Genomic DNA, 15,300 nt, shown 5'->3' on the forward strand with positions numbered 1-15,300 from the left:
TCTTATTCTTGTTTTTGCTTCTAAGCTCCTATTCTTCCTTCAACTCTCGTTATTCTTGCTGCAAACTCAGTTCTACTACCTGCAAGTTTTTCTTTCCTCTCTTCCTTCACTCTGTTGTCTGTGTCCTCTGCTTCCTTTTTCTTATGTTGTCAAAGTTGTTTGCATGAATATTAAACACACTTTCGCTCTGCAACTTTGTTCTACCTCTGTTATGCCAGCAACTTCCTCTTTCCCTGATCCATTAGTGGATTGTTGCCTCCTACCACTGTTGCTAGTCCTTCTACCATGTTAGTGTTGGCTCATTTTCTGGAAACAATTGGGCATCTGCATGTATTGGCAAGTAAATTGGTGCTTGCTCAATTGCTTCCCCGGTATTGCTTTTAGTGGCCTCTCTTGAAGCATCTCACTTTGGTACCATGGTACAATGACTGTTGGAGAGAAGCATTTCATGAGTGTGGTACTTGTGGGACAAAAAAAACACTCATGGAAAGCAAACATTAACTCTTACAAATCTAATTTCAAAGCATGATCAAGTAGCAACCAAGGCATATGATGAGAGGAAATGCGCAGTTTTGACTGACAAGGGGTGACTAATTAACTGTGGGAACTGTGCACTGTGCAATCCCAATAGTCAATGTGAAGCTTGATGAATGGAACTGCATAATGCGCAGTTTAGTCTGGTACAGGACTTAGGATAGACTGTGCATTGCACAGTCTTAGTGACCAAGCTGGGAGAGTGGCTCCTAGAACCATGCAGTGCGTAGTTTAGTCTGGTATAGGAATTAGGATAGACTGCACATTGCACAGTCTTAGTGACCGATCTGGGAGAGTGGCTCCTGGAACCGTGCAGTGCGCAGTTGGGTCCAACCCAGGACATGCTCTGCGCAATTCTAGAAGCCAAGGCGGAGGCCTTGAGCTCCCAGATTGCACAGTGCATGTAGTGGAGTGTGAGGTCTAGGTAAGGGGAGCCCAGATCTTCCCATGGGGAGTGTGCAGACAAGCAGATCTGAAGGATGGTATGATGTTGAGTGAAGATCTGACCAAGTGTAGATGTATGCATGTGAAACAAGTGCAACAATCGATTAAACTGAAGGAACACGCACATGTGAAGGGAGTCATTTTGACGACGACCATTAGTGCAAAAAAGAGAAAAGTCATGCGACATTTGAGGAAGGCAATGTATAAACTTGAAAAAACAATTCTATAAGCTAAAACACGTTAAAACGCCAACAATCATTCAAAAAAACGAGCAAAACAACACTCTCACAAGCTAAACAAACAAAAGCCACAGAAAAAGTAGCAAAAGGTAATAAAAGCAAAACTCACCCCGAAAAGCGATGATAATGCTCTGAAGGCTCCTTGATCTTCTAAGGAAGCTAGAGCTTGATGATTGAATGCATAAGAGAGCTCTAGAGGTGTCCATTACATATCTTTGACCAAATGGAGTTCATGACATGTATGCTTGAGATCAAGGAAAATAGCGACACTTAGCAGAAACTTCTAAAGATGGAAATGTGTCACCTTTGGGAAGCTAATAATAGATTCCCTACTTCCCAGGGATGATTTTCCTCTTAGCTTATTTCTCTTCGAGAACCATGTCATGCACTGCCCGAAAAGATTGTGCAGTCTTGGGGAGGACCAGGCAACTCTTTGGTTCATGCACTGACAGTTTCTGAGCACAGTATGGTTCTACGCAGTTTATGGGTTGAGTGGGTCTGTGCAATTTACTGGCTAAAAGCAGGTTGTTAGCTGGCTCTACGCAATTCTGAACTTGAGTGCTCATTGTGGGTTTGGACTGTGCAATTCCTAGGCTGAAGGTTCATTGTCAACTGGGTCTACGCAATTCTGGAGCCAAAGCTCAACATTGGGTTGCACTGTGCATTTCTTGAGAGAAAGGTTGGCTGACCTCAAGGATTTCACAGATCACCAAGGCATTTCTAGAACCAGTTTGCAACCAAGTCATGGGTTCAGCTTGTGGTTAGATGACGAAGAAAGTAAGCAAACACAAGTTGTAAACTGAAAGATGAACTCAATTGAAAGCACAAGTACCTGTGGAGTGCAAGACAAGTTGCTGAGATTTTAGTAGGGAGGCTCCAAAATGAAGCTTAGGAAAAGTTTTGGAGGGTGGTTGTAGCCGCTACAACATTGGTGGCACACTGGTAGAAATCCAGCTCTCTGTATGGACCTTGTCTCATGTAAAGCGAGTCTAACTCCTCTGGAATTATTGTTTGATTCTTTGATCGTGATGGCTTCCTCACTAGCTTGAGTTAAATATGTAGTCCCTGCCATTCTCTTGATTGGCCAACACACATACCAAGACAAGTCAACTGAGTTGTTTCAATTAGGGATGAGGGCTATATTGATGCACAAGTAATATAGATTGACAGAGTTTTAGTTTCATCTCTAGTGTTGCTCCGCTGCCAGCAGGCCTAGGTAGTACCTCGATGGAGTCACTTCAGGAACACAAGCATCGTTCCACTGCCAATGAGCCTGGATAGTACCCTGACAGAGTTTCTTTCTTCACCTCTTTGCACAAGAAGCCTTTCTCTTCTTTCGCCTTTATTTTATTTTTTTCATTTTCATTTTTCATTTTTCAAAGAAATGTGCATAAGCACTTATTTATTTCATGAGGCAAAAGAGGGATCCCGACTTATTGAGAGCAGAAGAGGTTGTCCCATCAGAGAAGTATGTTATATATACCTCTGACACATTTGTAAGGGTTTTCCCCCTCACATTGCTCTACTTAACTGAGTCGAAAATGGTTAACCGAATATAGAAAAACTGATTAGAATAGAAGGTACTAGTTGAAAGTGAAAGCATTGTATTTTCACCAAGACTCACTCTGAACAAAACATATTTTCCATCAGGGTATCATGGACTAAAGAACGTAAGTTCCTCATAAAGACAGGGGATAACAGATAACCACATGTTGATAGTTGTACAAGTCCTTTGGTACTTCACCCTACTTATTCTAGAGCCAAACACAGTTTCATGTGAAGCTAATCCTACGGGATCGTAACAAGCAAACAAACAAGCAAGAAAAAGATATAAGTAAAACGAAAGAAAAACAAGTAAGAAAATAAAAACAAGAAAGTAAACACTACTCCTACTCCTAAGCTAAACAGTGCATGGGTCTACTCACAAGAAGTGATATTTCCAATGTAGCCATCGACGCATTAGGTGGTCCATGTAAGTGAAGGCATGATCATCAAGAAAGATATTCAAGCAAACCAATACACAAGAAAGATAAAACAATGAAAACAAACATGTTTGAAGTTTGAATGCGTCCACAAAAAAGAGAAAAGCGAAAGCACATGACAGACAATCTATGGACGTACCATGGTGTGGCAACACACTGTGTGCAAACAACAAGCATGTACAATCTTTTGACCTTGACATATGAGCAAACATGCTAAAAGAAGACAACTTGTGTTTCGCAACATGACTTGCTACATATGACTCCTCCAATGCATGAGAGATAGGATCGTGAGATTTTGGTGGAGGGTGTAAGATGTGCATATCAAATTTATTTTCAATGTGTGCGAGAGAGTGGTGAGGAACCTGGGGTGGTTCAACAAATTTCTAATTGGGAGTGGAACTAACTTCAAGATAGTGAGGACCTGACATAACTATCAGCTCGCGTTGAAGTGCCTTGACTTCTTGAGGGGTTTCCACTTCGTCAACAAGTAGATCATCAAAGACTGGTGGCTTAGAAAGATCAACAACAAGTGAATCTGAATCATGATCGAATGAATGAGCAAAGTGATCACGACAACCATGATCAGAAAATTCAAGATGTACATCAACATCCTCATGATCTGGTGAATCGTAAAAATGGGTTGATGAGAAATAAAAAAATTCGCCCTTTGAATTTCGAGAAAGAAAAGATGACAGATTGAGTGGATTCATAGGGAAAGATTCATCCTCTCCGCAATCAAATGACAGACTGACATCCCGTGTGTCATGTGAATGATTAGAAGTGGGAACATCCAGGAATGAATTTTCACAAGACAAATCAGAAATGGCAAGATCATAAAAGATGTCAAGATAGAGCGAATGAGGAGCGGACAGAAGGAGGTCATCCTTCACCGCAAGTTCTTCTTCAGATTCCCACACATACTCATAAAAAATGACTGCGTAGGTTGGCTTCTCAACACCAACTTTTTCCACAACTTGATCCTCATGAACATCACATGCGGAGTCCGGAATGGACGAACACAAGACACCAAAATTCGGAGGATCAACAGAACGAGAGGACAGATGTTAAGTAAACAAGTTCATGTGACAACCAAAAGGCTTGCAATCCACATCTGCGTAGAAATCTAGAGCAAGTGGGGTAGGAGGAGGTGACGGTTCAACAAATGGGTTCACAACTTCTCCAACCTCATCCTGCAAAGCTAGAGTTGTTTGATGAGGAGAGGACAGAGGGTCACATGCAAAAACAACATTATCCGTCTTGGGTTTGCCAATTCTAACACCGAGATATGCTAGGAGGGGTTCGAATGATTCTAACTCGTGAGGATTTTTAGATACGTGAAGAAGATACTGAAACCTTTCCCTAATAAATATCTAATCAACTTCATCTTTGGGGATTTGAAAAGAAATATTTTGGAAGCTCTCCCAAAATTTCCACAGAGATTCACTAGGTTCTTTCTGTAATTCCAAAATTTTTTTGTTGAGTGCTTGATGGCCATAACGATAGAAAGCATGACCTAAATATCTAATCATGTGATCAAAAGAGTGAATGGAGGTTGCGGGAAATATGTGACACCATTTTTGTACGTGCCTTTCGAACATGTAAGCGAACAACCCACCGACAATGTTGTCCGAGGGGACTTCATTCCTATGACAGAAGCCCGTGAAGGCAAAAAAGTTCCTTAGCAGGGCTGCTCCGCCTTCACCATCATACTTAAATTGTGGCAAGTCATCAAGAACATCCTTTGACACTTCGAAATCATCTCCATGAGAAAAACATGTCAAAGGTATGATTGTAATGTAAGTCATGAATGATGTGCAGAGAGTTAGAACAGACTTTGAAGACTCAGCTTGTCATCTGGCCCTCCTTCTAGCACCAAAAATGTTGACAGTTCTGGACCTACAAACATGTCAGGGTATCTCCCCGGAAAGAAGTCCCAACTAGACCTCAGACAACTTGGAGTAGGAGTCTCAGTAGTGGGTAGTACAGTAGTGCCTTGACTACGGTAGCATGTAGAGTTGTGTATGATAACTCTATCGGAAGAAAGTGTGTGACCTTGCAGTGAGTCAAGTGAGATGTATGGGGGTTCTAACACACAAAGGGGAAAAGGAAGTGTGTCCCTTAGAAGCTTGTAATAGTATGCAGCCTGAAAGGAACACACGAGTTGAATGACATCACAGGTTGGAAGCGGAATAGTCCACAATCCAAAGTGACAAGTTAATACAACAACACATATTCAACAAGATTCATACAATCGTATACAAAATAGTTCATACACAAATGCGTAAGTGAAATAACATACATTGCTAAAGTAACCAGAATAGTCAAACTACAATAACAACATATGCATGAAAACGTGTTAGCTCAGTTATATATATTAAGTGAAAGTTCCATCCATACATACACCATTGATAGCCACTAGCCCCAATAGTGGAACATTACAGTCAACACCGCCTACTCCTCCAAAGAGATGTACTCGCTCTACATTGTGGAGAAGCCAAGGCTCATCACAATACTCTCCAAGCCTTCTCTAAGCAATGCCTAGACAAAATCTTGTCTCCCAAAAGCCTCGTCTATGAGTTATGAGGTTCTACTTATAGCAAATGGTGGGGTCACCTTTGACATTATCCTTTGTGACTCTTCGTCTACACTCATGACTCTTCAACTTCTTTACAAAATGCATTACATTAGATAATGACTATTCACATTGTAATTTTCACCCTTTGAATTTCGAGAAAGAAAAGATGACAGATTGAGTGGATTCATAGGGAAAGATTCATCCTCTTCGCAATCAAATGACAGACTGACATCCTGTGTGTCATGTGAATGATTAGAAGTGGAAACATCCAGTAATGAATTTTCACAAGACAAATCAGAAATGGCAAGATCATAAAAGATGTCAAGATAGAGTGAATGAGGAGTGGACGGAAGGAGGTCATCCTTCACCGCAAGTTCTTCTTCAGATTCCCACACATACACATCAAAAATGACTGTGTAGGTTGGCTTCTCAACACCAACTTTTTCCACAACTTGATCCTCATGAACATCACATGCGGAGTCCGGAATGGATGAACAGAAGACACTAAAATTCAGAGGATCAACAGAATTAGAGGATAGAGGTTGAGTAAACAAGTTCATGTGACAACCAAAAGGCTTACAGTCCACATCTGTGTAGAACTCTGGAGCAGGTGGGGTAGGAGGAGGTGACGGTTCAACAAATGGGTTCACAACTTCTCCCACCTCATCCTGTGGAGCTAGAGTTGTTTGATGAGGAGAGGACAAAGGGTCACATGCAAAAACAACCTAATCCGTCTTGGGTTTGCCAGCTCCAACACCGAGATATGCTGGGAGGGGTTCGAATGATTCTAACTCGTGAGGATTTTTAGATACACGAAGAAGATACTGAAACCTTTCCCTAATAAATATCCAATCAACTTCATCTTCGGGGATTTGAAAAGAAATATTTTGGAAGCTCTCCCAAAATTGCCAAAGAGATTCATTAGGTTCTTTCTGTAATTCCAGAATTTTTTTGTTGAGTGCTTGATGGCCATAATGATAGAAAGCACGAGCTAAATATCTAATCATGTGATCGAAAGAGTGAATGTAGGTTGCGGGCAATATGTGACAACATTGTTGTATGTGTCTTTCGAACGTGTAAGCGAAAAACCCACCGACAATGTTGTCCGAGGGGACTTCATTCCTGTGACAGAAGCCTGTGAAGGCAAAAATGTTCCTTAGCAGGGCTGCTTTGCCTTCACCGTCATACTTAAATTGTGACAAGTCATCAAAAACGTCCTTTGACACTTCGAAATCATCTCCATGAGAAAAACATGTCAGAGGTATGATTGTAATGTAAGTCATGAATGATGTGCAGAGAGTCAGAATAGACTTTGAAGACTCAGCTTGTCATCTGGCCCTCCTTCTAGCGCCAAAAATGTTGACAGTGCTGGACCTGCAAACATGTCAAGGTATCTCCCCGGAAAGAAGTCCCAACTAGACCTCAGACCGTTTGGAGTAGGAGTCCCAGTGGTGGGTAGCACAGTAGTGCCTTGACTACGGTAGCATGTAGAGTTGCATATGATAACTCTATTGGAAGCAAGTGTGTGACCTTGCAGTGAGTCAAGTGATATGTATGGGGGTTCTAACACACAAAGGGGAAAAGGAAGTGTATCCCTTAGACGCTTGTAATAGTACGTAGCCTGAAAGGAACACATGAGTTGAATGACATCATAGGTTGGAAGCGGAATAGTCCACAATCCAAAGCGACGAGTTAATACAACAACATGTCTTCAACAAGATTCGTGCAATCGTATACAAAATAGTTCATACACAAATGCATAAGTGAAATAGCATACATTGCTAGAGTAACCAGAATAGTCAAACTATAATAACAACATATGCATGAAAAATTGTTAGCTCAGTTATATATATTAAGTGAATGTTCCATCCATACATACACCATTGACAGCCACTAGCCCCAATAGTGGAACATTACAGTCAACATCCCATGCTCCTCCAAAGAGATGTACTTGCTCTACGTTGTGGAGAAGCCAAGGCTCATCACAATAATCTCCAAACCTTCTCTAAGCAATGCCTAGCCAAAATCTTGTCTCCCAAAAGCCTCGTCTGTGAGTTATGAGGTTCTATTTATAGCAAATGGTGGGGTCACCTTTGACATTCCCCTTTGTGACTCTTCGTCTACCCTCATGACTCTTCATCTTCTTTACAAAACACATTACATTACATAGTGACTATTCACATTCCACTAATGACACTTGGAATTTCACTTTCAACATATTTACTATTAATATACATTTTTCACATGTACCCATGTGAGACAAAATAGGCTAGAGACAACCTAACAAGACAAAACACTATGACTCCAGAGTTTGGGCAAAGACCAACTCGGAAACCTCCACTTGATGCTACTCAGTCACGTACTAATGCCAAGCTTGGTATTACGCGATGATGTCCCCAAACTACCTGATGTTGTCTTGCTGAAAGCGGACTCTTGGCTCCATGGCATCCGGGTATATGGTCTTGTTACCTGTGTCTGTCTCATCTTAAAGCATGTGCAGTGTTGTCTTGAGTGACGCAGGACCACCAATGTACGTCTGCATGTTGTCTGTGCTTTGCTACAAGTCATCACTAGTGGCCTTGTGCATCAACTGCTCCATGTACCTGTCGACCTCCAACTGGACTTGGTTCTTGTGCTTAGATTTGGTGAGGGAACCTGCATCTTTTCACTCTCTTCCTCGGCTACTGGCTGTTCCAACTCATCAACATGTATTAGCGTTGTTGCTTTGTCATTGTTCCTTGCCTTTGTTCTTCTTCTTGTTTCTGCTTCTCAGCTTCTATTCTTCCTTCGATTCTCATTCTTCTTGCTGTAAACTTAGTTCTACTACCTGCAAGTTCTACTTTTCTCTCTTCCTTCGCTCTGTTTTCTTTGTCCTCTGCCTACTGTCAAATCCGCCTGCATGAATATTGAACGCGCTTTTGCTCTACAGTTTTGTTCTCCCTCTGTTATGTCAGCAACTTCCTCTTTTCCTGATCCTTTACTGGATTATTGATTCTTGCCACTGCTATTGGTCTTGCTGCCATGTTAGTGTTGGCTCATTTTCTGCAAACATTTGGACATCTGCATGTATTGGCAGGTAAGTTGGCACTTACTCAACTTCTTCCCCGGTACTGCTTTTAGTGGTCATTCTTGAAGCAGCTCTCTTTGGTTCCATGGTACAATGACTTCTAGAGAGAAGCTCTGGGCTCCCTCTCGGGCTCTACGCAATTTCCCAGCTGAAGGTAGGTTGTTAGATGGATCTGCGCAACTCTGGACTTGAGTACTCATTACGGGTTTGGACTGTGCAATTCCTAGGCTGAAGGTTGGTTGTCAGCTGCATCTGCGCAATTCTGGAGCCGAAGGTGACTGTTGGGTTGCACTGCGCATTTCCTAAGAGCAAGGTTGGCTACCCTCAAGGACTGCGCAGGTCACCAAGGCAGTGCTAGAATCGGTTTGCAACCAAGTCACAGGGTCAGCGTATGGTTAGACGACAAAACAAGTAAGCAAACAAAAGTTGTAAACTGAAAGATGAACTGAATTGAAAACACAAGTACCTGGGCAGTGTAAGACAAGCTACTGATATTTTAGTAGGGAGGCTCCAAAATGAAGCTTAGGCAAAATTTTGGAGCATGGTTGTAGCTGCTACAACAAGAGGACTGGTCTTCCTACCAAGTTTAATGATCGAAAAGTCCAATTGGTTAACTTGTTAAATTTGGTGACGAGATCCTCTCATAAACTAATTTTGAGGGGACTATCCACAAGTGGTGCTCCCTCGTAATTTGCTGGAAATTTGTTGATTTGGGAACTAAGAATCATTGCAATATGTTTCTGCACAACTAAAGGCATATTAAAGAAAAAATTAAGATTTGGCTCTGGTTATTTCCATACATGAGGCAAGAAAGAAATCCTCTAGAATTGAGAAAATCCTTTGGCTTCTTGAATAGTTGGAAGGTCCATAACCAAGGAATCATTCACAAATTATTGGTTCGATAGAGGGAGATCAACACCAAATAGATGCAATCCTTTGATTTTTCCTCCACATTTTTCGCTTTGAATGTTTGTTGGAGACCTTTCATTTTATAATAAAGAGAAAAGGGGACATTGGATCTCCTTGTGGGATACCATGAGATGCTGAAAAGGGTGTAGTAGGTGATCCATTTAGGAAAATAAAGAAATATAATAAAGAGATAAGGTTCCTAATCCAATAGATCTATTAAAGGTCGAAACCAAAGGCACGAATAATGCTGAATAGATAGCTCCAATTGATTTTATCAAACACTTGAGAGAGATCAATTATTAGAAGCATGCAAGTATCTTCAAGGATTTTAAAGAGCGAATGGTTTCATGTGAAATCATTAGATCATCCAAATTTTGATGCCCCTCCACATAGCTAGTTTGTTCTATTGAAATGAGCTAAGACAAGATGGGTTTGAGGCAATTGACTATTATTTTGGTGATCACTTTGTAGATTATGTTACATAGAGAAATGGGATGGAAGTCGCTAGGGTCCTCTACCTTGTGCCCTTTGGAAACTAAAGTGAGAAAGGTAGCATCAAGAGTTTTAAGGATGGTTTTCAATCTCGTAATTCCTCAATTTCTTGACATATATCATGTCCGATTTGTGTTCAAGAAGATTGAAAAAAGTCAGTAGCGAAGTCATGCAGTGTAGGGGCCGTGTTTTAGGGCATAGATTTTACTACCTCTTCCACTTCTTTGATAAATATCTCTCTTAAGAGAGCCTTATTTTGCTTTTTGTTAACTAGAGGCAGAATGCGCTAAACTATTTTGTGTATAGCCTGTGATCCGTCCGACTTGGTGTCAGATAATAACTCTTTATAATATTGAAATAACAATTTTGTTTTAAATTATTATTATTTTTTTAACTAGGTAGGAAATTTATATTATATCACTTCGAAAAAGAGCTACATAACTTGTGTTCATTGTGTTAGTTGGTTTTCCACTGAGGAAACTAGACCAATCACATATCAAAATGGTTGTAGTCTAGACAAATGTTTTTAAGAAAAATAAAATGTACTTAGATATTGCTGATAGATGTACTTGCCATTTAGACTGTTTATGATATGGTATACTATTTGCATATATAAATCCAAAAAATTGCAATGTAAATAGGAAAAAATATTCATCGTAACAACTAGTCAAAAGGAGTGTGTACCTCAATGGTTATAGGTGGATTATTGTCTTCACTCAAGGCTAAGAAGTCCATGTTTTCCAATGCTTTGGCTCAACTTGTCACTTTTGCATCTGACTTCCTAACTTGATTATGAGTCTCATCCATATACAAATCAAGAGGTTTTGTCATTCTTCAAATCTTTCCACTGAAGCTCTGCCCATTACGGTTTAAAGTTGCTAGTAAAGATATATAGTTTTCATATATTTTATTTTCCCAGTTCTCATAGTACTAGTATTAGGGACCCAATTGTCGACTTGCTCCAAAACCTATTCATTCAAGACAAATCTTCGCTCAAGTCTTGCCTTCCTTTTTATATTCTCAATTTCTTGTTGAATTTTTGGTGGTGTCTAGGTTTGGTAGCGTCTCTTGCTGAATATTCTACAACCAATTATGCCTAAGAAGAGGAGGGACCGATTCCATTGTGATGAGACCTTCTCTGAGATCCCCTTCCCTTTGCTATTATTGATTTTGATAATATCCAAGTAGTTGTATATGGAGGGAGGGAGACAACACTTAGGCTTAGAGTGCATTACAAAAACATGGGAATGTAAGGATAAAGTGATGTTCTTGGTGCTAGAAGTCAAAAGGAAATAAAAAAACCCAATTAGCACTAAAGACAAAAAAAAATAGATTCTCGAATTGAACCGAAGGTGAACTTGGGAGACAACCACCAAGGCACAATTTAGGGGTCTCTAAGAAATAAACCTAGCTTAGGAACCATAATACAAAGAAAAGAGAGGCTAAATCTCAAAGCTAGTGTCCACCCACCAGAATAAGAGACCATTGTAAAGTTGGACAACAAATGCCAAAGTAGGATTGGAAATAAGTTAATGAATGGAACGAATGTGATGTAGACTAAGCCTAAGGGTAGAAGCCAGTGCTTATATAAGTTAACTAGTAAGGAAGAGCTATAAAATAGATTGAGTAGCAACAGGCCAAGCTAGAGATAGGGAAAAGCTTCTAGCGAGAGTAATATCAAGTATGCCATAAGCCAATCGTTGAAAATTAAGACAGGAAAGGAAACAATTGATGAGAATGATCTAGAGAAATGTTATATATCAAACTTGTTCAAAGAGGACTATTGATGCTCTAGAACCCCACCTTGCTCATGATATAACCTGCTCTCAACATGATAAACTAATACCTAATGGTTGATTGGTTTTGCAGATCACCTATGCAGATTTATTTTTTGATTATCCCACTTTTGCTATACTCATTGTTCCTTTGTGCTTGTTTGACCATAGTGGCGATGCCAACACCATGCATAAACCACATTGATTGCAAGGGGATGAGAATTCACTTTCCCATGTGTCTAGTATCATGATAACCCATGCCCATTAAAATTGATGCATCTCTTCACCGTCCACGGATATTTTATTTATTTTTATTATTAATTATAAAAAGAATTGATATATAAATTAAACATATATACATTTAAAAAGATAGCCTATAAGAAGAAAAACATATTAACACATATGGTCATGACGTTATATATATATATATATATATATATATATATATATATATATGAAAAACATAGTATTGAGATATATAAACATTAGTTTTTTAATTAAATTGAAAAGCAAAAATATATAACTACTTTTTAAAATAAATATAATTTTTTATTCTTAATTTCCATATAAAAAAATAAATAATTACCATTAAAATAAATATAATTATTTATTCTAGACTGCTACTTAAAAAAACATAACTATCTTTTAAATAAATATAATTATTTATTATAAAATGTCACTAAAAACATTCCAATTAATTAAATACCAATTATTTATTTAATAATTTATGATAATTATGTCGTAAGGCATTTCTCTTTGAAATCAACTCCCCACTTTGTCTACCTATCATCATTGTGAACCGTAACTCCCCACTTTGTCTACCTGAACTGTAAGATTCTATGTTAGACGATTAAGAAAAATTCAACCTTTCGATCAAGGAAAAGTAGTTACTAATTGGTTGATGCCCATGTTCATGGTGTAGACTCTCTGCAGCTGCAACCCCTTCAACCGTCGCACCTCATATCTAACGGCTTCAACTGTCGCATGTGAAAAGAGTACGATCGACTGCTTGCCAGTTTCAGGGTTTATGTGTTCAACCGGTCAATATGGGTTGAACCCGCCTATCCACTTTGGATATCTAGCAAGGCCCGTGTAAAATATCTCTCTCAGTCATATTGGATAGAATATTGGAAGGAATGCGAACTAGGGAAAAGTATTCTATTTTGTTTGAATGAATAGTCAGTAGCATCTCCCAATGTCCATCTAATGGCCGATGGCTGGTATTTGAATTGAGAAGCGTGAGGGCCTGCCGACTAGGCATCACTGGTTCATAAGTAATTATGCCGAAGAGGTATCACCAGTTCATAAGTAATTATGCCCAAGAGGTAATTCTGCAGTACCCCCAACTCATTTTTTTTTCTTTGCAACAAAGAAAAGGAACCAAGGAATTATATATATATATATATATATATATATATATATATATGGAACCAATTTTCTGAAAAGCAGACATTACGAAAAATATAAATATAAATATATAAATATATATATTCTGTTTTTAAGAAAGCATTATGGAAACATGTACTTTCATTTTCTAGAAAGAAGGCATTATGGAACATATTTCCTCTCATTAAAGGATATATATTTTTTATTTACCACATCTCACGTCCATGAAGAGTCAAAATTCGGAGTGGAAGGAATTAATAAGTAAGGACTGCAAGCAGTGGCAGTCCCTGCCGATTTGATAGGAGAATCTAACAATGCAGAGTAAAATTTCATTAATGGTGAAATGGTAAATGTGGCACCTGAGGATACTGAGATTCAAATTGGACAGGGCTGATGCTTTTTTAGAATATCATTTTATTTTTTATCTTGGTATGGATGGTGAATTATACATGAAGGAAACAATGGAAGAAATTACAACAAAATAAGGTTGGTAACCATACACTAAGTGAGGTAAAGAAAGAAATGAAATAACATATACATTAATGAAATAATTTACTAAATCAATTTTAACCTTAAAAGTAGCATGAAGTGTAAGGCACCTATTCTAACTAGGTTTTCAATATATCTACACTACTGTTATTCTAAATAAGTATTCAATATATTTGTATTATGCATCCTTTGTATCTAATCTTAAGTTAAAATAAACCTTCATAATTTACACCAAAATAAACCTTCTTATTTCATATACATGTCTATTGTTAGTTAACTGCTTATATAAATTGTTTTTACATTTATTCACTTTACTTGCTACCTATTTTCTACTCCTTGACACCAATTCATCAAAAGTTAATAGAGTAACTGCAACAACAACAAACCAAACCCAACATTATCCACAGTAAATTATGTTGACCAAGTGAAATTTGGCTGTGTAATAGATTTATGAAGAATTAGACTCCTTTTCCACCACCACATAACACTAGAATTATGAGGGAGTGTATTGTCTTAGGCACAAACTCTAGCCTAACCTGAGTTTGATCCATTCTTATGAAAAAATTCAGTGGATTAGCTTTGATCCTGAAATTCTCTCTGAGCTTTCTAACAATAATACAAAAGTTTAATTATGCAAATGATGCAATAGGGGTAGTAAATAATGCAGTAGGGTAATTGGCACTTCTTGTGTTCAATAAACATCAAAGTCCGACAAATAATGATAATAGGGATTCAAACAAAATACAACAAACAAAAAGAAGTATTCATGCAAAATATTCGCCCACATCAACATGAAGATGGGATTGTAACATTCTTTCAATCTAATTGTTGTTGAAGGAGATTGAGCTATGCGCTCACTCCAAAATCAACAAAGTTCTATACAAAATTGTTAGTTTCATTTACTAAACTAAGACTTATATGAAGATTCATCAGAATGGAGGAATTGTTTGCATACCAAACTCATGCCTAAAGAGCTCGAGGTGTTGTCTTTCAGCCGTGTTTCTCAAACAGAGCTCTGTTTTGTCAATTGTCTACAAAGGAACATACAACTGTCAACAAATCTCCACCTAAACTAATTTAATATTTAATGTGAGAGAAAGAGAATACGGACCAGTGTCACAATTTGATGAGATCTGAAACTTGCTTCCCTCATTAAAATAATATCATCGACCTGTCTATGGGCTGCAGATAAAATAAGCACACCATCGACATAAGTAATTGATTAATTATATATAAATTTGCGGACCCATCTTGTGACCACTTGTCCAACATCTATCATGCATGTTCGCTAAGAAGCAGCTGCCCTATGAGTGCAAGCTTCCTGGAGAAGCACTCTTCTTCTCTTTTTTATCCATGAGTTTGCCATTGTCAATTGTGCAATTTGGTCGAAATCCCTTCTCTAATTGAA

Source organism: Pinus tabuliformis, chromosome 3_1, assembly GCF_031772625.1.
Source record: "Pinus tabuliformis cultivar Carrire ecotype Pingquan chromosome 3_1, CPIR1, whole genome shotgun sequence".
Classification (NCBI taxonomy): domain Eukaryota; kingdom Viridiplantae; phylum Streptophyta; class Pinopsida; order Pinales; family Pinaceae; genus Pinus; species Pinus tabuliformis.